Here is a 22325-nt window from a genome sequence, read left to right as displayed (position 1 = left end):
CCTCAGGTTTGACCTTGTTCCTGATTTACCATTAATTTGTTAAGAATTGTTCTAGATCTTTTGCAGTAGTCACATGTAAATAATTCATCGTGTGGAATCACAGTCCTCTGAACTGTGACTGTACCTTCTGCTTCTGGGTGAAATAGTAGTTGATTCAGAATTCCAGTTCTCTTAAACTTAGAATAATAATTTAGAAACTCACCTCAAATTAAATCTGGGCAGACAGATCTAAAAGCAAGAAGGAGATGCTAACAGAGGGACAGAATGAACTTACATATAAAAGCTTTATTTCTCCTCATGAAGGCATTAACCTAGATGCGTAAGTGAAGGTGGAAAGACAAGGATGAGAACTTGACCTCACTCTATATTTCCTTATTTTAAATAATCTCTTTAAATTTCAATGCCCTAGTTTATATGAAGGTAAGCCATGAAAATTCCTTTTACTCTAATCTGAGGAGTTTGTCTTCATCCCTTTGCTTAAAATAATTTATCTTATCCTGTATTTGAAAATCTACTACTTGGCTGATAGTGTAGAAGCTCTGCTGTTCAACACTCTTCCCTCATTTGAGTTGACAGTACTTTCCTTATGAAATCTGAATAATACCTAGAATGCCAAATATAGTCTATAAATTGGAAATCAACTGATAGTTGTTATTGACTTTCCATGAAATGAGTCATCAATAGGTGCTGTGCAGTTTCTTTCTCCAGGTTACTCAAGCAGAGTCTTTAGGTAAAACTTGTAAATTAGCAAGAGTCTAACATCAGGTTTGAAGGTTTCTTCCAAACTTGGCTGCTGGTCAATGTCAGAACTGAGAGAGACAGCTAGGTACTATACTCATGCTCTAAGATGCTTACATGGCCGTAGCACAATTGCATCTTGCCTGTGATTGTGATCCACTCCTCAGCATGTCCTCCATTTGCTATGCTCGCTCCGTTTCCATCAATGATCTAGACCTAGTGTGACTCTCTTTGTCACCATCTTCTATTAATCTTCAGATATCTAATTAGTAACGTTGTAACATGAGGCTAACAAAAGTCTCGGAGCTCACACAGGGTTAGCTATCGCCTTCATTCCTGTTCCCACCAGCCAGAGCAAAAAAGGCCTCAAACACATACAGCATTGGATATAGTATTCCAAAAGCATAAAAGAACCTTTAAAGGTTCTAACCGATCTAACTGACTCATGAAACATAACTGTTCAACAAAATAAAGTAAATCACTGTTTAGAATGCGTGAAGGAAAAAAAAAACAAAACTCTGCACCCACCAAACAGTGTAAAATTCACAACGTCTGGCATTCAAATAACACAGGGGAAAAGTGGAAAAAGGATTTGAACAGACGCTTCTTTAGAGAAGGCATATAAATGACCAACAGGTAAATGAAAACATGTTAAACATCACTAATTATCAGGGAAATACAAATCAAAATTACAACGAGATTATGACCTCACATTTGTTAGGATGGTAGTTACCAAAAAATACAAGATAAATATTGGTGAGGATGTAGAGAATTTTGGAATTATCATACACTGTTGGTGAGAATGTAAAATAGTGCAGTAGCTATGAAAAATAGTATGGAGTTTCCTCAAAAAATTAAAAAAAGAACTACCAGATAATGTAGCAATCTCTCTTATGAGTATTTATCTCAAATAATTGAAATCAGCATCTTGAAAATAAAATGCATTCCCATGTTCACTGTAGCATTATTCACAATAACCAAGATATGGAGACAATTTATGTCATTCCACAGATGAAGGGATGAAGAAAATGTGATATATACATACAATAGACTACAATTCAGCCTCGAAAAAAAAGAAAATTCTGCCATTAGTGACAACATGCATGAAGCTGGAGAACATTATATTAAATGAAATAAGCACATCTCAGAACAAATACTGCAAGAACCCACTTTTATGAAGTATCTTTAATAGTCAAACTCACAGAAGCAAAGAATGTCACAGAAGCAGTTGCCAGGGGCTTGGAAATAAGGGAAATGAGGAGTTGTTTGATCAACATAAAGATTCAGTTATACATGATGAGTAAGTTTTTGGGATCCACAGTACAACACTGTAGTTAATAATATGGTATTGTGCATTGAAAAAAAAACAGTGAAGATACTGTGTTAAGTGTTCTTGCCACAAAAATAAAACGAAATGAAAAAGGAGGGGCATGAGGAAACTTTGGGAAGTGTTGGATATGTCTGTTACATTGATTATAATGATGGTATTATGGGTGTTTGTGTATGTCCAAACTCATCAAATTCTTATTAAATATGTACATTTCTTTGTATATATCAATGATACTTCAATAAAGTTGTTTTTAAAAAGAATAATAAAAAGAAGATAGTGTTTGAGAATAATTTTAGAAATTAGATATTAACTAGAGAAAGACTGTGGAAAGAAATATTCAATTATTTTATTCAAAGGAGCTGTCTTACATCCTTGCTTTCTAAAAAAGGGTGATTTAATTATCTCAACACTTACTAAGATAGGCATTTGAAAGAAATTTTTCTAAGAAGCAAATATAGTGAAGGTAATTTACATCTGAGCAAAAGTTGCTTTATCCTTTAAACGGTAATTTGGGAAAGCAAAAGCAAGTCTGACGTATTTTCTTTGTATCCTAATTTCCAGTTTTTAAAAATAGAATAAACATAAAACCAGTCTATTTTTGCATTTGCTATACAATATCTATTTTTCCTTCTTTGGTGACAAATAGAAATTTATATGATAAAGATGATCTCTAAAATCTCTGGGATCTCTAAACTGAACATCTTCATTTTGTATAAAAGGAAGCCAGTAGAATTCTGTGAGTTATTATCATAAGGTTAATTATATGTAAATGCATTTTATGCATATTTTTAAAATCACACGCCAAATATTTTAAATATATATTATAAATATTCTATTACAGTGTCTTTAGAAACCAGTTTTTAATTTTATAATTTAGTATTATTTTTTATTTTAGCAGTCATTTTTTGTTAACTTTTCTATAATAAATGAAACTCTTTTATTTGTAAGATGTGAAGGTCAACTATGTTCAGTATTTGTTCATTTTCCTTCTCAGAAAAAAATGACAGTTTTATTGAGGCTTGATTTATTTAACTATTTATATAACTATTTAATGTAGATACATTAAAGGCTCTCAAGACGATAAGCAGTTGACAAACATTTTCTCTAGGCTACAATATTCTTAGATATTCTTATTTCTATTTTGTCAAGGGTATGACGCTTTTTTTTTATTGTACTTTAGGTTCTGGGGTACATGTGCAGATCATGTAGGATTGTTGCATAGGTACTTACATGGCAATGTGGTTTGCTGCCTCCATCCTCCCATCACCTATCTCTGGCATTTCTCCGCATGTTATCCTCCCCAACCTCCTCACTCCCTGCTGTCCCTCCTCTATCCCCCTCAAGAGTTCCCAGTGTGTGATGCTCCCTCCCTATGTCCATGTGCTTCTTAAGACATGAGTGACAACAGCACAAAGAAATAGACAGCAAGATGTGAATCATGCCTTCTTAACAATATTTATTTGTTTACATTTTTATTTATCTTAGTCCTTGATTATTTTAGTCAGAAGTCTAATTCCTATTGTAACTATTAATGCCTACTTGATAAAGAAATGACTAAAATGTCTTCAATAAGAAAAAAAAAAACCAATCCTGCTCCCTGATTTTTTTTTTTTAATATCTCTTCTTGGGCCAGGCACAGTGGCTTACACTTGTAATCTCAACACTTTGGAAAGCCAAGGCTGGGGGATTGTTTGAGGCCAGGAGTTCAAGACAAGTCTGAGTAGCATAGTGTGACATCTCTACAAAAAATAAAAATATTAGCTAGGCATGGTACCACTTGCCTGTAGTACTAACTACTTTGGGAGACTAAGGAGAGAGTATCATTTAAGTCTAGGAGGTTGAGGCTGAAGTGAGCCATGATTGTGCCACTGCACTCCAGCCTGGGCAACAGAGTGAGACCCTATCTTAAAAAAAAAAAAAAAAAAAAAAAGCAAAAAAAAAGATCTTTTGGTTTTACTTAATTATTTGAAGTCAGATATTTAAAATATTTTATACTTGAATACCTTGATTTTTAAAACTTGCAATTTTAAAATAATTCTTCACCTTTAATTGTAACTTTGTTTTCTCCTCTGCTATTTTGGAGTCAGTTTTCTTTTTCAGTAGATGTATGTTTTCATCACAAATGTAACTTAGAATTTGAATATCTTGAAATCTGTATGATGTAATATACCTCTGCTTTCTTCTTTTTCTTATTGCCTTGACATTGGAAATTTTACTTTACATGTAGTGTCTATTTCAGCATGCTGACTTGAATGACAGGTGTTTTATACATGTTTTGCATAGTCTGCATTTCGCCACTGCTATCACAAATGAATTTAAGCATGAATTGCCTTTAAATTATTTTCTGCTATTAATAGGAATGCTACAAATGTTTTAAAAGAAAAGTTTTATGTTAAATATGGAGATGGTTTGTAAGGCCTTAATAGAAGAGATTTGAGATGAACAGTTACTTTTTCTTCCTCAGATGACTAATATTCATGCTTAGTAACACTGTATTTATATTCTTACCTCTTTTGAGAACTTTGGTACTTTTCTGTGATCGGTGTTAGGGAATTGCAGCTGCCTTTTACTGAGACAAACTCAATTACAGAGTTCATATGACAGAGTGAGAAGATAATGGCTTTAAATATTTTATCCACAGAATGGCTTAAAAATATACTTCAGGAAGAAATCCAGTTATTAGGAAATTCATTACTTGAATTTTTTCTTGGGAATAGTTTCAACATTGATCAAATGGTTCAAATAATGTCAGTTGGAAGAAGTAGGTTTTTCCAAATCCTTTTGAAAAACATGCTACAAGCTTTTAGGAGAAAGTACTTTTGAGACTCTGGTGATTCAGCTTTTTCATTTCTCTCACCAACATACTTAAGTAATGCATGCTTTATTTGACAGCAGTTCAATTCTTCATTTTACTTTGCATCATTCTCTATGACGGTTTTTGGGTCGCACTCTACTACCCCCAGAGCTTGGAGGAAAAGCTTAAGTACCTTAGTAGAGCTTTTGGGGAGGAGAGGATAAAAATAGATTTTATAATTATATTCCTTCTAAGACTTGTGCCTAATGTCTCTTATGCTATTTATCTCCTCTTGCTCATACAAAAAAAGAAAAAATCTTTTCTGTGATTTCTTTATATATATACATAGACAGACATGCTATTTATTTTCAGTCTCATGAAAAGTTTTACTTAAAAAGGGATCTGTTCCATACAAAGCTATATATATTAGATTAAAAGTAAAGTTGAAATTTAAAAAGCATCATGAATAACTATTAATCATCAATGATTTTTAAAAATAAACTAATCATTCCCTAATTCTTCTTCAAACAATGACAACAAAGAACTATTTAGAAAACTTCAAAACAGAGCTTCAAACTGAAATCAGCATCTAAATCAGACTATTAATTTCTGAAAGTCCTTTTTTAGTACATTCTCTTTGCCAGCAATTCAGAGCTCCTTTTCCTGGGCCCAAGTTCACAGACTGACCCCTGGTTGTCAGGAAGCTTGTATGTGGTATCTTCCTCATTCTTGTTCTTTTTGCTACGGTGTCATGACTCAACTTTTCCAGAATTTATCACATAAAAATATATCAAGCCTGTGTTTCTTTCTGTGAAGATCATTCTTTTCACGAGGAACTAGCTAGCTGTGCCAGTAAATTCATACAAACTGATATGTAAAAATAAAACAATTTCATTATCTGCTGTAGTTAGTAGATGATTTGTAGGGCATTAGGAAAGGCACATGGTTTTCAAATATTTATTTGTGATGGTTTTCATATATTTATTTGAATGTAATGGTTTTCAAATAAAAGCAATGCTTTCCAGGCATTTATTTTTAGAAATTATTATTATTGAGCAACTCGATGCACATCGACAGCGGCTGCTGGATGCTTTATGAGCAGCCCAACTACTCGGGCCCCCAGTACTTCCTGCGCCACGGCGATTATGCCAACCACCAGCAGTGGATGGGCCTTAGCGACTCTGTCCGCTCCTGCCGCCTCATCCACGACGTGAGTGCAGTCCCACCGAGTCCCTTCCGAGCCCTTGAGTCGCATCAGTGATCCACATGGACGATTCACAGGATAGGCGATGGGATGGGATGGCAGCTTTCTTTCTTCTGGCTCTAACTATATTCTCTTTTCCTTTATTAACATCCATAAAGTTTTCTCCCACTGAAAAAGTATGTGAATGCAGTGCTTTGAAGTGGACATTTTATTTTGCTAAAGTCAGATTCACCTCTATAGGGAATAAGTTGTATTTGGCATTAGCTCAGAGTGTCTATGCCACAGGTGACAGATGAGCAACAGAATTCCTTTCTCTCAGGTGGCCCTAAACTAGGTACTGGGCTATTTCTTGAAGAGTGCCTAAGCTTGGTACTCCTCACCTATGAATTAGGACTAATAAGAGTAGTTCCTTTCTAAGTCTGCAGTGAGGGTGAAAGGAGGGCGCCTGGCACAGACCAACTCCCACCCCCAAGTATTAACTATTATTACAAACATCAAGGGTATCTGAAGTCCTGCATTCTGATTAGACAAACCGGTAACCAATCTTGAGATTCCAATAGCTCCTTCAGGGCCCACTGTTACCCAAATGAAGCCCCCACACCCTGGAATTTCACAGTTAGGGATTCTCTAAATTGACTATGACAGAGTCCTGGGAAAATACACCCCTTCTGTGAAATTTGAAATCCCCTCAGAAGATTTAATAGCTTGATAGGGACCCTATCAGGCATTAGGAGCTAAAAAACTTAGATTTCCAATTTCAAGTTCCAATTCTTCTTTTTTATTTTTTTTCACTGTTACGATTTATCAAGACAATAAATATGGGTCAAAGGCAAGTGGAGGGAGAGGAAGATCAAGATTTCGATGTTGGATTGTTTTTAATATGTGATGTTTATTGAAACATCCAACTTTTCTAATTACAGGCTTTAAGATCCAGTCTTTAGTTTTCTTGTAAAGGGGAAAAGGCTTTAATGTTGCTCCACATGTTCCAGGGTGTTGTGAAGAACAAATGAAGCAGCAACATGTGGGTCCTTCGCAAACATGGAATGCTGACCAATGTAAAATTCCTTATTAGCAGCTGTTGACACCACAAAAGGAATTGCTTGTGAGAATCTTTCCTAAAGAGGGTTTCAGTGATGAAAGAAGAAACACACTGTGACAAGGGTGAGAAGCAGATGAAGGAAGAACAAGTGCTCAGGAGAGAAAGGCAGGAATTGTTCAGGAAAAACTGCCTTTCTCTTTTTCTAAAGATTTTTATATTCTTTGGTGCTGTACAGGCCTTCTTCAAGATCTTGAACTTCAATTTTTGGTTATTACCTAAAACTGACTTGGAGTTTGGAGCACATGTTGGAGCTTAGGACTGAAACCTAGTCTTTGTGAGGCTGTTGCGTTTCAGCATTTTAGAGCACAGGGCTTAACTCAAAAAGGCACAGAAGAAGAGATTTCCCTGGCTGGACTTTCTTCCTGAATTGCCACCGATTTGTACCTCGCTTGAGTAAAAGCAATTCAACCTTCTCTTCCTCTAGCTTCTAATGTCATTGAGATTCCAAATAAAACCTGTTGCCAGGGACACATTTGTCTTTTTGTTTAAAATCTTATTATTTCGCATGTCATTCAGGGAAAGCCCCAAACCACCAGAAATTTATAAAGGAGAGAACGAAACAAATACATAAAATTCTTGAAAGTGGTACCGAGCATGACCAGTGTGTCTATTCATATAGCTGTACCAAAAACCCTAGGGAGCACCATTCATACCAAATGAATGGGGAATGGCGCCCTCTTGAGTTTCACAGTGGACAACCTACCCAACTATACACAGCAGCCCTGATGTTGGCAGTCTCTTTCTTTTGAGTTTGGTCACCTTTGATACAGCAAAGATTTTTTTAAAGACCATTCCCTAAGGGTCCCTGACAGAATGAGGTCAGGTTTTCTGATGTTCCCACATCTGCTGTTTGCTGAACCCCCAGGCCAGCTCCCACAGGATCAGGATCTATGAGCGAGAGGACTTCAGGGGCCAGATGGTGGAGATCACCGAGGCCGGGGGACTACAGGCGGTACCTCGACTGGGGGGCCACAGATGCCAGAGTGGGCTCCCTGAGGAGAGCCGTGGAACTCTACTGAAATATTTTTACTCTATCCTTTGCTCCATCTGGAAACTAATAAAATATTTCCTGTGTGTTCCATACAGTAATATATCCTCTGTTCCTTTCAGCCTCCTTGTAAGGGCTCAGCAAAAATCATGCTGGGAATCATGTGGATTTTCTTGCATGTATCACTGGAAAGGGGTTAAGAGCACAGCCTCTGGGGCGAGAACGCCTGGGCCCAGCTCCACTTACTAGTTACAGGTGTGGGGCAAGTTACTTAGCATCTCTGTCCATCAGTTTCCTAATATGTAAAAATAAGGGAAATAATACTCTTCCTCTCATAGGTTGTAATGAGATTAAACCTTATTAATGAGGTTAAGTGGATTAAATGAGTTAATACCTTTAAATCGCTTCCTATAGCTTTGCATATACTCATTTCTAGGAAACTGTTCTGTAAGCTTGATTGTGAAACATCTGGTCACTTCCTTGGTACTCTTTTCTTAGTAGAAATCCCTTTAGGCAATTGCATTAAGTAGGTTGGCTAAGTGAAATTGCATCAGAGGGAGATAGGGATTGAGATAAATTTGTTAAGATAACCATGTTGACACGTCTGAGGTCTAAAAATATGTGACTGACTGACTTGATTTTTTCATATTTATGTGTGCAGAGCACAGATAAAGAAACCAAGTGCCATCTTAATAAACAGGCTTAAGGAACTCTTTAAAACATAGTTCTTCTTAAGGGAGCCACACAAGACTCAGGCAGTGTGCAGTGGTAAAAACAAGCACACAGTACAGTAGTAAAGGCAGAAGGTACATGACCAGGAAAATAAAATTCAGCAAAGAAAAGCTTATCATTGGCTGTGCAGATATTATCCTCAAATATAAGTAAATCTTTATGACATCTAGTTTACGAATCAGCATTTGATAATTATAACAGTAAGAAAGAAAAAGGAAATTTATAAGGACTAATCATGTAATGGTGTTCAACATCTCTGCATAAAGATAGAGTTCATCAAATGAAATCAGTTTCAGGCTGGGTGTGGTTAGTGAGGCCGAGGTGGGTGGATCACCTGAGGTCAGGAGTTCGAGACCAGCTTTACCCTGTCTCTACTAAAAATACAAAATTAGCCAGGTGTGGTGGCACATGCCTGTAATCCCAGTTACTCGGGAGGCTGAGGCTAGAGAATTACTTGAACCTGGGAAGTGGAGGTTGCGGTGAGCTGAGATCATGCCATTGCACTCCAGCCTGGGCAACAAGAGCGAAACTCTGACTCAAAAAAAAAAAAAAAAAAATCTATTTCATTATTCTATTATGCCAAAAGGTTTTCTTTGAATCCAAATACTAAATTTTACATGCTTATATGTAATCAAGAAAAATCAAATTTCTTCTTAGCCTAAGAGTTTGCCATAACTGTGCAAATGTCAACCTCTTCTTGAAATAAGTTTATGGTGAATTAAATGGCCATGATTACGAAGGAACCACTAGAAATTATTTTCTACTTGAGTAAAAATATTAATCAGTTAGCAAATGCATTACTTCCAAAACTTCAAACATTAAAGTGATAAAGTAGCTAAATTATTTAGGTCTAACATTATACTTACCTAACACATTTGCATGCTTCAAGATATCTGCAGAAGCTCTAAGAGCATTTAGAACTGCTCTGTTAGCCACATGTAGCACTGAACACTAGAAATGGACCTAGTTAAAATGAAAATGTGTTATAAATGTAAAATACCCACTAGATTTCAATAACTTATTATGACAAAGAGTACAAATATCTCCTTAATATCATTTCATAGAATTTAATGTTGAAATGAAATTTTTAATATATCAGGTTAAATTAAATATATTATTAAAGTTAATTTTACCTGTGCTTCTAACTTTTTTAATGTAGTTGCCAGGAAACTGAAAATTACATTTATGACTATTTCTATTGGGTAGTGTTGACCAAGATACCTAAGACGAAAAAGGAATAACTGCAATTTATATTCAGATACAGCTCAGCCTTCAGCATTTTGGTTTAAGATGTTTTATCCTGAAAATTAAGTTACATAAAATCTTGAAAATTAAGAGATAGATAATGTGGTTAAGTTTTATACAGTTATCTACCCTCTTATGAGATGTTAAATTAAATTATAATTTTCGCCTGTCACTGATTGAGGCTATGGGGAAAGAGTGAGGCCAAGCCTTGTCTCATTACGTTGTTGTTCCATTAACTACAGCCAATTAAAATTTCTACAATACACATGGGTTCTTCAAGCACAAGGTCACTTCTTAGCGAATTCTACCCACTCTCCCTCTCCCTATCAATGATGACCCTTCAATTATGAAATGTTCATTCTGGAGACAAACATGTTTGCTTCCAATACTAAATTCTAAACTTCTACAAATAAGGGTAATGTTTAAACACATTGGTATCTTCTCAAGGATGTAGCAGAGTGTGCCTGGCACAAAGCAAGCCCAAGGGTGTTGAATGAATGCACTCATAATAGGAGGAAGCATTTGTGAATCAATGGTTTTGGAGGATTTAGGATAAGACAGTTCCGTATAAACCATTAGATTCTGGAGAGAGTGCCTTGACCTAACTGAGGCAGCAAGAGGAAACCTAAATGCCTTCAGTGGCCAAGAAGGTAATGGGAATGTGAGGAGTTGCTGGTATATACTGATAGAAAATGGTGGGGAGAGGGATTCTGTAACTGGAGAGCACATGTTCCAACTAAGGGCACTGTGACTTAACAATTTTAAAACACATGGAAAATGTGATTCAGCTGAACCTAAGGGCTGCTATTTTGCTATCTCTGAGCAGATAAAATCTCCTCTAAAATGAACACCTCCGGGAAACAACAACAAAACAAAACAAAAAAGCAGGCTTATGAGGTTTTCATAAAGGACAATCATTGGGAATCAGTCCTTTATGTCCACCGCATCCTGGTGGCTGTAGAATGTCCCTTACTATGGATGATTTCTCACATGTCCAGTTCACTATTTATAGAGATTTTATATAAGCATATTCATCAAGTTGAAAGCAAAACATCATTTACTAAGAGCTATAAGCAGAAAGGAAAGAAGTGCCTACTTATCAAAGAGTAACTGGGCTGGTATCCTGCCTTAATTACTTATCTGACCTTGTTTGGCCTGAAGTTTACATCCACACCTGAGGGGAGAAGGCACATCAGATGTCTTTTCTGTGAGCACCTTCTGTTTTATCTCCATCCCATTCTACTGCTAATCCTTTCTATTTATTCATTTTACCTTTTCAATTATTGAAAGAAATCAGAAAGAATAGAATCCAGTTTGATAGACCCTAAAATGTAAAGGCATATATAATCTGATAGGATAATTTAACAAGAGAAAGCCCAGATGCATACTGACCTATCAGTTGCCCTGATGCATCCATAGGTCCAAAGAATGGATTTAAATATGAAGTGATGAGGCAAAATCCTGCATGTCAGTTACAGAGGAATTAAGAGAGAGATTGGTCCTTCAAGATGCAAGCCCTGGTATTTCACAGCAACATTTGAAAATATCAAATAGCTGGGTGAGAGTAGCTTTTTACTAAATTTGAAAACAAAACCTGGAGAATTGAGAAAATATATGAACTAAGTATTAACAAGTCCAGCAGAAAATCTGAATATTGTATATTGTTCTTAGTGAACAAAATGCAAAGAAAAAGGCACCTCCAGAAGGGAACATTCCTTTTCTTGTTTCGTTCAGGTGCTGATTTTCAAAACTCAGTTGAAGTAGTTTCTTTAACAAGATGAGGCCTGTGGAAAGCTTCCAGAATGCTTGTTCCGAACATGCAATTATATTTACCCTGACACACTGTAGCCATAGAGATATTTGTTGTCAGGCTTACTGTCTGAAGAACTCTCCACAGTCAAGAAAACTAGAATTCTTGAATTTTGATAAGAGACTCTGAAGTGATAAATTGTTTACAGAACTTGAGAGGTAAAAACATTACTGAGTTATAGCTACAGATTAGTTTTATGAAAAACCCTTTGCCCTAGTCAGTAGAGAAGCTGAATGTCGTACTTATTAATAAAACAGAATGAGACCACTGACATACTTGATTCATAAGAAATATACATGAATAGCTCAACCCTACAAATGATATGCATTTCACACCAGAGGACCCAGTGTGATACATATATATTGGTTATGTTCACTCACAAGTTTATGTCAGATATTAGCCAAACAAATTAGAAAAAAAAAGTGAAGAATGCAGAAAGAAGAATTTGTCTGCAGGATTACAGTTTATTTACTACCTTGTAGTTTGTATGTGTATTTTGTGAAAATGAAAGCAGTGGAGCATTTTCTAAACTGCTTCCTTAGAAACTCAGGCTGCACACTGCCCTTGGAACACCAGTAGAAGAGAGAAGTCTCATGTTCTTCAGTCTGTATAAAAAGACATGCCTTCTCCATATCCTTGTCCTTAATTGGGCTTATGTACTTTGTATTTTTGCAAAATGGTATTCTCAATTAATAATAGCTTAGGTTCAATATACCTACCTGATAGTCCAAGTTGTTGCATGGTATGGTAAAGTAAGAATGGCCTTTGTAGTCAGAAGCAACTGCCTTTGGCTTCTTGCTTCTTGGTGCACAGACAAGCAAGTATGGGCATAGTTCCAAAGCTCTCAATGTCTTGCTTTCTCTGTATGTATAATTGAGAGGGTTAGGTATTACATGTATTTGCTTTGTACAGAGCCAGGTAAAGACTAGGCATTAAATAACTGTGCATATTTTTTATTTTTCTCACTAAAGTTGTTTGCTCTGTTTACCTGGTGATTCACGGTAGAACACTTTAATATGCATGGAGGAAAGGAAGACCATGGAAATTGCAGAGAAGCTGGGATCTTATTTTCACTATGCTTGGAAACTGTAATCTCTCTGAACTTCCTGTAACAGGAGGTACTAAATATCTTTAGATGTTGAGCTAAGTTGAGGTTGAGTTTCTATTACATGTAGCCAAAACTGTTGAAACTGACATAGATAAAGTCTGATTCTATGTCCATCTTCTGAGAGTGATACCGTGAGCTTAATCCAATTACATTTTTTCAAACTGCAGATACCAGGTAGTTCAGGTTTGGTCACATGATTGGGTCTGATCCATCATCGTTGAAAAGCTTCAAATCTATATATTGAAATTTTGAGGAAACTGAACTTTCTTTTGAGTTCCCACTTGATATAAAGAAGATGCACATAGCTCTGGAGCCTACACTAAACCAATGATTCCCCCTTTTTCTCATGCCATTTTGGGTTGAACTTTCTGTTCCTTGTAACTAAAATCTTATTATATGAGACTTGTCTCTAAAAAATACAAGTTTGGTTATATTTCTGGTTGAGGTTTTAATTTTTTGTGTCTTCACGTAAAGAGAGTAGCAGATTGGTGAGATGCCCACCAAGATTTCCAAGAGATCAGGAGGCCAGCTACAGAAATAAGAGATTATCTTAATCACAGCTGCTATCATGTGTTTTTACTTGTCTCAGGGCCAGAAATATACAGTTTATATTAAACATTAGAAAAATAAGAAAAGTTACTGCCTGCAAACTTTTATTTGTATAGTATCATGATTCATATTTTAAACAAATAATTAAACACTAAAATTTGTGTGGGTGTTTTCAAAGTAGTTTTGCTAGGAGGTTATTTCCATTTTTACTGTGATGCTTTATTGTTTAAAAAAAAAAGATTTTGTCATTATTCTCTTTTTAAAACCCCCTAAAGCATTTGACATCTTCTTTTGATAATTTATCCATGGTGGTAAATTTCCTATTGAATGTAAAACTGGCTTTTTTAAAATCAGAACTAATGATTAGGGGGATGAATTAGGCGAGTTGTCAAATTGAGCCTCAGTTTTTGATCAAAAAATAATAAAGATAAGCTATGAAAAACCTATGTATGCAAGCCAATGTTGATTTTTTTTTCTTTTGAGTAGGACTAAGAAGAATACCTGCTACCATACTCAAAAAAAATGGGAAAAAAAAATGTTGAACAAACCAACAAAAATTTTCCTAGAAGAATGCTAATGTAGTATGAGAAATGCATTCTTAGGTTATAAAAGCTTTTTCTTCTTTTATGATGTTAGTAAAAATGCAAATATTTGTGAGCGAGAGGGCCAGGGTATAACTTGATAAATGAATACTTGATTAAGAGTAACCTGGTGAAGAATGTGGAAACTGGAAGAAATAATATGAAGCAGGTGAATGTTAAAAGGGAGAAGCTGTATCTAACCTATTCCACTACCTCCCCGCCTAAAAAATGAATCTAATTTAAAATCTTGCCTAGGCCTTGCCTACAGTGTAGGAGAAGAATGGATACTACATGATACCGCCACACAACAAAAGGCTCTGGCAGGTAATGGGGGTAGATGCAGCCCTTGGTCACTGTGAATGATGGAAATTACTGTAACTTTGGTTAACTCGAAAATTCCTTCCATTCTTTACCTCCTTACATTTAGAAAGACTTTATGGCTTCCTTTTTGTTGGTGAAGACAATTGTGCCTTCACAATTTGATATGCTACAGGTAGCCTTAGACTTTATTTCCAGAGACACTGATCATTTTCTATGGCATGAAAAAAATAAAAAGTAAATTTTCTGGTAGATAAAAATTTGTAGGTAACATTTTCACATTTTCCTGTATTTATTTCCCCAAAGATTTATCATTCCTATTTCTGAAAGAATTTGTGATGACATAGAGATTAAAATATATGGAAAAAGAGGCATTTACATTGAAAATAAACCAAATCTCATTTGAAGCTAACAAAATGTCCTGTAGTTGAATATATTTAAAACTCTTTGGGGCAGTAAATTGTCTCCAAATTCTATGGCATCTGCTGGAAATGTGGAAAGCCTGCATTGCTTTTATTTTCTGACAATGTAAAGTGGGTTCATTCATCTCTAGAAGTAAACCTTTGCTTAGTCTGAATCCCCAGCTTAAATTTACCATGGAGACCTTTTTTTCAAATCAAGGAACTTGTGCTCTAGAATGGATAGCCAGGAGAAGGCTTTCTGGGGACAAGTGGATACTTTCCATAATCAAGTAAAATCAGCTCTGTGCCAGGAGTTACAGGACTTGGAAACTTGGGAAAAAACAGAGTAACTGTCACAACTCAACAATAAAGTGACAAATAATAACTGAATTTAAATTTGAATGGATATTTCTCCAAATGACATACACAAATGGCCAATAAAGACATTACAAAATGCTCAACATTATTCACCATCAGGGAAGTGAAAACCCAAACTGTCATATGATACCACACTTCACCCCCACCAGAATGCCTATAGCGAAAAAAGAGAGAGAGAGAGAGATAGACAATAGCAAGTGCTGAGAGAATGTGCTGAGGGTGCAAAACGGTACAGGCACTTTGGAAAACAGTCTGTCAGTTCTTCACATATTTAAACAAATTTACACATTATCTAGAAATTCCACTGCTGGGTATTTGCCCAAGAAAAATTAACACATATATTCACACAAAAGCTTGCCAACCAATGTTCATAGTGGCATTTTTCATAATAGATGAAGGTGCAAACAGCCCAAATGTCTGACAACTGATGAATGAACAGACAATATATATTAATAGAATGGAATATTATTCAATGATAAAAAGAAGTAGGTACATGCTAAAATATATATGAACTTTGAAAACATTATGCTATATAAAAGAGGCCAATCACAAGAGATTATATATGTGTGTATGTATCTGTCAGAGGTGTTTGAACCAGAGCAACTTCATCTTGAATAGGATCTGGTTAAAATGAGGCTGAGACCTACTGGGCTGCATTTCCAGACAGTTAAGGATATTTAAAGTCACAGGATGAGGCAGGAGGTTGGTACGAGATACCGGTCATAAAGACCTTGCTGATAAAACAGGTTGCAGTAAAGAAGCCGGCCAAATCTCACCAAAACCAAGATGGCCATGAGAGTGATTTCTGGTCCCCCTCACTGCTACACTCCCACCAGCACCTCGACAGTTTACAAATGCCCTGGCAACATCAGGAAGTTACCCTACATAGTCTAAAAAGGGGAGGCATAAATAACCCATGCCTTGTTTAGCATACAATCAAGAAATAACCATAAAAATGAGCAACCAGCAGCCCTTGGGGTTGCTCCATGGAGTACCCATTCTTTTATTCCTTTACTTTCTTAATAAGCTAGCTTTCACTTTACGGACTCTCTCTGAATTCTTTCTTGAGTGAGAACTCTCTCATGGGTTCTGGATAGGCATCCCTTTCCTGTAACAATTCTAACATGAAATGTCCAAAAAGGTAAATCTATAGAGACAGAAGATAGACTATAGTTGCCTATGGCTAGGATGTATGGACAGACTGTGTAATATGTGTGTTATATCTTGACAAAGCTATTAAACAAAAATACAGAGGAAGGCTTTGGGATCTATGGCTCACAGTTCCATGAATAAGATAATTTTAAAAATTTCCAAATCAATTTATTTCTTTTCTTACTAGTAATTTTTCTTAATGTCATGATTGACAATAGTTTCTTATATTTGAGTCTTTAGCAGTGAGGTTGTTTAAAAAATGATTTTCTTTTTCAAACAAATGGTTGTGCAGAATTTCTATCAAGTCCTACACAGTCAGTAACAGACATGCAAACAGAAGCCTGGTTTTCTAATTTTTAACCTAGAAATTGATCTCTTAGCAACATAACACTCTAGTTGCCATTTCAAATACTCAAGCCTAGAATCTAAAATGGTGTTAAAAAGCAAGGAAATGTAGTAGTAGGGATGCACTATTAAGATTTTTTAAAAAATATTAAGTTTCCAAATCGTTGGAAAACACAGTACAAACATGTCAGAGTTCATTCGAGTCAGTTAAATGGAATCACTTCTCACCTCAAATTGTGATTTTTAAAAAGCCTTCTTTCTTGTTTTTCATGGCAAAAGTGATTTCTTAAGGAGAATCTGTTGGTTGAATCCATTTTTTCCCCTAACGTTTCATGTGGCAGGCCAGGTTTCATGCAGGCCTCCGTAACAACTGTCTCAGAGCCAACTGAATGGTTACGTTAAATATTAAAAGTTGAAAGAGCCAGTGCCCTTATGCAAAAGCTGGAATGTGGCAAAAGCCCACTGAGCGTTTTGCCTAGGCCTTTTCTGGACCTTAAAGCATGACAAAATAATGAAGAAATTCTTAACAGGACCTGTCTATGATTAAACAAGTTTTATTAGGGATCTGAAGAAACTCCCCAGGCCTCCACAAACAAGTTTATTGGGGGTCTGAAGGAACTCGCCAAACCTCCATGACTTAGCAGGATATAAGAGAAAGGTAATTACCCCGGCACCTGGACCCATTTAGATTAAGAAAATTTACTGAGGCTCCATGGAGTTTTTCTTACTTTGTCGCCCAGGCTGGAGTGCAGTGGCACGATCTCAGCTCACTGCAACCTCCGCCTCCTGAGTTCAAGCTATTTTCCTGCCTTAGCCTCCCTAGTAGCTGGGATTACAGGTGCCGGACACCACGCCTGGCTGATTTTTGTATTTTTATTAAAAGAAATCACTTCTGCAACGAAAAACAGTTGTCATGGAGGCCTGCATGAAACCTGGCCTGCCACAAGAAACGTTAGGGAAAAAAGTGGATTCAACCAACAGATTCTCCCTAAGAAATCACTTTTGCAATGAAAAACAAGAAAGAAGGCTTTTTTAAAATCACAGTTTGAAGTGAGAAGTGATTCCATTTAACTTTAACTTGAATGAACTCTAACATGTTTGTACTGCATTTTCCAACGATTTGGAAACAATACTTTTTTAAAAAATCTTAATAGTGCATCCCTATTAATACATTTTTTTAAATCTCAATAGTGCATCCCTATTAAGACTTAAAAAGGTCTTCAGGTCTCAGATCTTAGTTATAGATTAAAAGAAGTTAATCACTTAATGTCTTTAGGTGAATGCACACTTATATGTAGACATATAGCTTAGAAATTATATAAGCTCTAGAAGACTTTGTAATTTTGAGTTGGTCTGGTGGTATTTTTCAGTCCTTTTCCCTATAACTGGTTACAGAAATAAAAACTCTCTTCCTCCCCAGTTTATCTACATCTCGTTATTGGGTGTGAGAAACAGCAGCCCAACCCTGTTTGGTCCGAGAACACTTGCACTCATCTATTATAGAATTATATTTGATACTTAAGGTATTATTGGAATAAATAAATACTGGTGGGAAAGGACAGAAAAACAGACTGCTCTGAAGCAAACTAGGAGCCAGAGATCGAAAGGTCTTTCTAGTGACACATTTAAACTCTCATTTTAATCAGCTCTGTCCTTTTTAATAGATCAAATCCAATGAACTCTGCAGAGGAAAAGGAATGTTCTCTGGTTGAGAAGAGACAAAGAATGGCAAATACTTTCCCAAAAAGTTTCTCTGGTGTTTGTTTGACTTATTTTTTGTTTTTTTGTTCCTATTCACATTTCTCTTGTCTTATTTCCTGATAAAGACTCTAAGATATGTTTCAGATTTTGATCTCTGGCATTGAGAAGAGCTTCCTCTCCATAGTAAGGATTCAAGAATGTTGTTACTGAAGATACTGGTCTTTTCCAGTGTGCAGTGAGTTTTTATCCTCCTGCTTTTTATACTGTTGGCACTGGAAATTCTCAACTTTCCCAGACTGACATCTTTGTCTTTCTCATTGCTCTTCACAAAATGAATTATATTTCTACCAATGAGAATCCACCTCTTTTTGAACCATGGCTTGACTTCTATTAAAATTAACTAAAGACACGGTGGCTCACGCCTGTAATCCCAGCACTTTGGGAGGCCGAGGCGGGTGGATCACGAGGTCAAGAGATCGAGACCATCCTGGTCAACATGGTGAAACCCCGTCTCTACTAATACAAAAAAAAAAAATTAGCTGGGCATGGTGGCGCGTGCCTGTAATCCCAGCTACTCAGGAGGCTGTGGCAGGAGAATTGCCTGAACCCAGGAGGCGGAGGTTGCGGTGAGCCGAGATCACGCCATTGCACTCCAGCCTGGGTAACAAGAGCGAAACTCCATCTCAAAAAAAAAAAAAAAAAAAATTAACTAAAGAGAAATGCAGATACTGCTTTGTAGTTGACTTCACATGTTGTAACTTATGATGGAAGAGAGACTGCCCATAGGAAGGGCAGCCACTCAGGCATCAGAAGAGAATATTGAACTTCTCACTGTATTTGCTTACATGTTTCAATCGGCTATGTCTTTGTTGTGCACTGACTTCACAGTTTAGCTGATTGACAATGTCCAGGTTAAACATTGATGGCCTCTCATGACTAGAATTAAAAGGAAGCTGTATACATTGTCTTTTCAACCCCAAATCTCTACCATGTGGTAAAGGGTCATAATTTGGAACACAAAATGTTTATTAGCAAGAAGGAAAATAAAAGGAGGGACCAACAACTAAGCTGGAGAAGAAAATGAAGCATGTTAATCATAACGTAACAAAGCTTCTCCCCTCAGCAGTCTTTGGACAGAATAGATATTTTGTGGTAGAAAATTTGGAATTAAAATTTCTCTACTCTTAATTCTTTTTTTTTAACTTAATTCTTGTCTTTCATGTTTTTATAGTGTCTGTACTTTTTTAGTCTTAACAGTTTCACTTCAATTTTGGAAAAAGAGTAGAAATGAATTTACAAGCAGATTTTGCAAGAGGTACCATATAGTGACAAATTGCTCCTTTAAAAAAAAAAACTGCTATATCCATTTAAACCTTAACTGAATACTCTTGTCAACATTTTAAGCTATTTCCTTTACTACTGCATCTAAAATATCCTTCACCCTTTAGGCTGCCAAATCTTGTTGTGCTTTCCTTCAATACCTGGTTTTCAACTCATATTCTTCACAAACCATTTCCAAACTAATCCTTCTTAATTAAAAAATATATATATTCTCTTGGCTTCCAAATTCATATTCCTTTCATGTGTATGTGATTCAATTATTAGCTTTCTAAGAAAGAGGGTTTATTTTTTAGTTTAATTTTTTGTAGAAATTTTACTTACAAAAACTCTTCTTGAAGATATTATGGAAAATGTTTAATTTCTTTAGCTTCTTTAACATAATATCTGATAATCACCTTCATTTTTGTAGAAAGTTTACTGTTTTCTTACCATTAATTAATTGATGTAACACCTCCCATTTTTTTTCAGAAAATACATAGTCTCTATGTCATGATTATTATCTTGAAAATAGTAAAACTAAAAAATGTAATTTTCCCCAAATTATATAGTGAGTAAGTGGTAGAGCTAGAATTTAAATGTAGATCTGTTTTATGGCAAAGAACCTGGTCTTAACTAGCATGAGATCCTGTGTTCCCAAAGAAACAGAGGTTTTACTTCTTGGGGAGAAAATGTGTTATTGGGACTAAATCAAAGGCAAAAAAATACATATTCAAGAATTTTAACAAAAAAATTGAATAACCTGGAAGCACAGGAATTAAGCAGGATCATACTTTAATGAAAATGAAGGTCAGAAGCCAGAAATCTGCTACTATGAAAGTGCCTTGTAATCCCACAGGAGTTTTTGACCTCTCATTTCAGTTTCTTGATCTTTACAATGAGATAGATGAATAGATGAACTTGAGAGTTATCTGTAACTTAAGAAAGTTTAGACCACGTAAAGATCAAGTTCAGATAGGAGGGAAAAACTTTTCTAAATTTTGGTTCTACATTCCTTTAAGTTTTTAGATCCATTCAAAGTTCAAAACAATATAGACTAAAAAAGAAAAAATTAATAACTATTAAATTATTCAATATAGCAAATTTGTAATCCATGCCACCTCAGAAAATTTTAATACATTTGACATTTCAATGATACTGCACACCCAGAAGAGACATACTGTATTCAGGCTTAGGAAGAACATATATTCATGATGTAATTTTTGCAGGATGACAACGAAAACAACAATCTGATTTTATCTGTTTTAAATTATTATGCCTCCAGTCAGTCTAAGCTAGGAAATGGGAAATTGTTGATCAAAGGGTACCAAGTTTTAGATAGACAGGATAAATCGGTTTTGAGATCTATTGCCTATCAGGATAATAGATCTCAGGTATAGTCTCAGGTGACTATTGTCAATAATAATGTGTTATATATTTCAAAATAACTAATAAAGTGCATTTCAAATGTTTTGTTATAAAAAATGATAAATAAGTGAGGTGATAAATATGTTAACTAGCTTGGTTTAACCGTGCCACATTGTATACATATATCAAAACCTCACATTTTGCTCCATACATGTATATAATTGTAACTTAGTCAAAAATAATATTCATAATAAAAATAATAATTTTAAAAGTTCTCCTTCTGACTTTTGACAATTTGATTATAATGTGGCTTGGTATAGTCTTCTTTGAGTTAATCCTACTTTAATACTTTTGAAATTCATAAATCTGTGGAAATTAACATAATTTTCCTCTCATAATTTGGAAACTTTTCAGCCATTAGTTTTTTAAGTAAACTTTCTGCCCCATTTATGTCTCTTCTGTATTTGAAACACTCATAATGCATACATTTTATTTGCTTGTTGATATTCCATATACCTTCTAGACTTTCTTTACTCTTTTTCACTCTTACTCTTTTCTTTCCTCTGTCTGAATGTTTTCAAATAATGTTAGGTCTTCAAGTTTGCTTCTTCTTTCTTCTGTTAGATTAAGTCTGCTGTCAAAGCCCTATATTGTATTGTTTTTTATTTCTGTCACTGTATTCTTCAGCTCCAGAATTTCTGTTTAGTTCTTTTTTATTTTTATCTCATTGTATAACTTCTCATTTTGTTCAGGTATTGTTTTCTCGATTTCCTTGATGTCTCTGTCTTTGCTTCTCTCTCTGCTCACAGAGTTTTTTTTAAAAGAATTATTTATAATTATTTGTCCAGCAATTTACAAATTTCCATTTCTTTGGTTTGGTTACTGGAGAGTTATTGGGTTACTATGGTGGTACCATCTTTTCCGTTTTTCATGTTCCTTGTTGCCTTGTGTTGTCTTTACATTCGAAGAAGCAGTTATCCCTTTCAAACTTTACAAATTGGCCTTGGTAGGAAAAAAACTTTCTTTTGTGGGCAGGTAGGGTGTAGTGTGTGGTTGTTCTACATCCAAATATGTATTCAGTAATGCGCAAAGACACAAAAAGTTCTAGGGGCATACGAGGAACTGTCTCGGAGGGGCACACAGAAATTAAGTCTGGTGGGTGCACGT

At 35.5% G+C, this 22325-nt stretch overlaps 1 pseudogene; it reads left to right on the top strand.

Moving 5' to 3' along the window:
• Nucleotides 1-315: 315 nt before the first annotated feature.
• Nucleotides 316-8184, top strand: LOC105712666 (gamma-crystallin F-like; annotated as a pseudogene).
• The last annotated feature ends 14141 nt before the right edge of the window (nucleotides 8185-22325 follow it).

This window comes from Aotus nancymaae, unplaced genomic scaffold (genome assembly GCF_030222135.1).
Source record: "Aotus nancymaae isolate 86718 unplaced genomic scaffold, 86718_ANA_hifiasm-v0.15.2.pri h1tg000008l, whole genome shotgun sequence".
Lineage (NCBI taxonomy): Eukaryota > Metazoa > Chordata > Mammalia > Primates > Aotidae > Aotus > Aotus nancymaae.
This window is presented reverse-complemented; position numbering and strand designations above follow the sequence as displayed.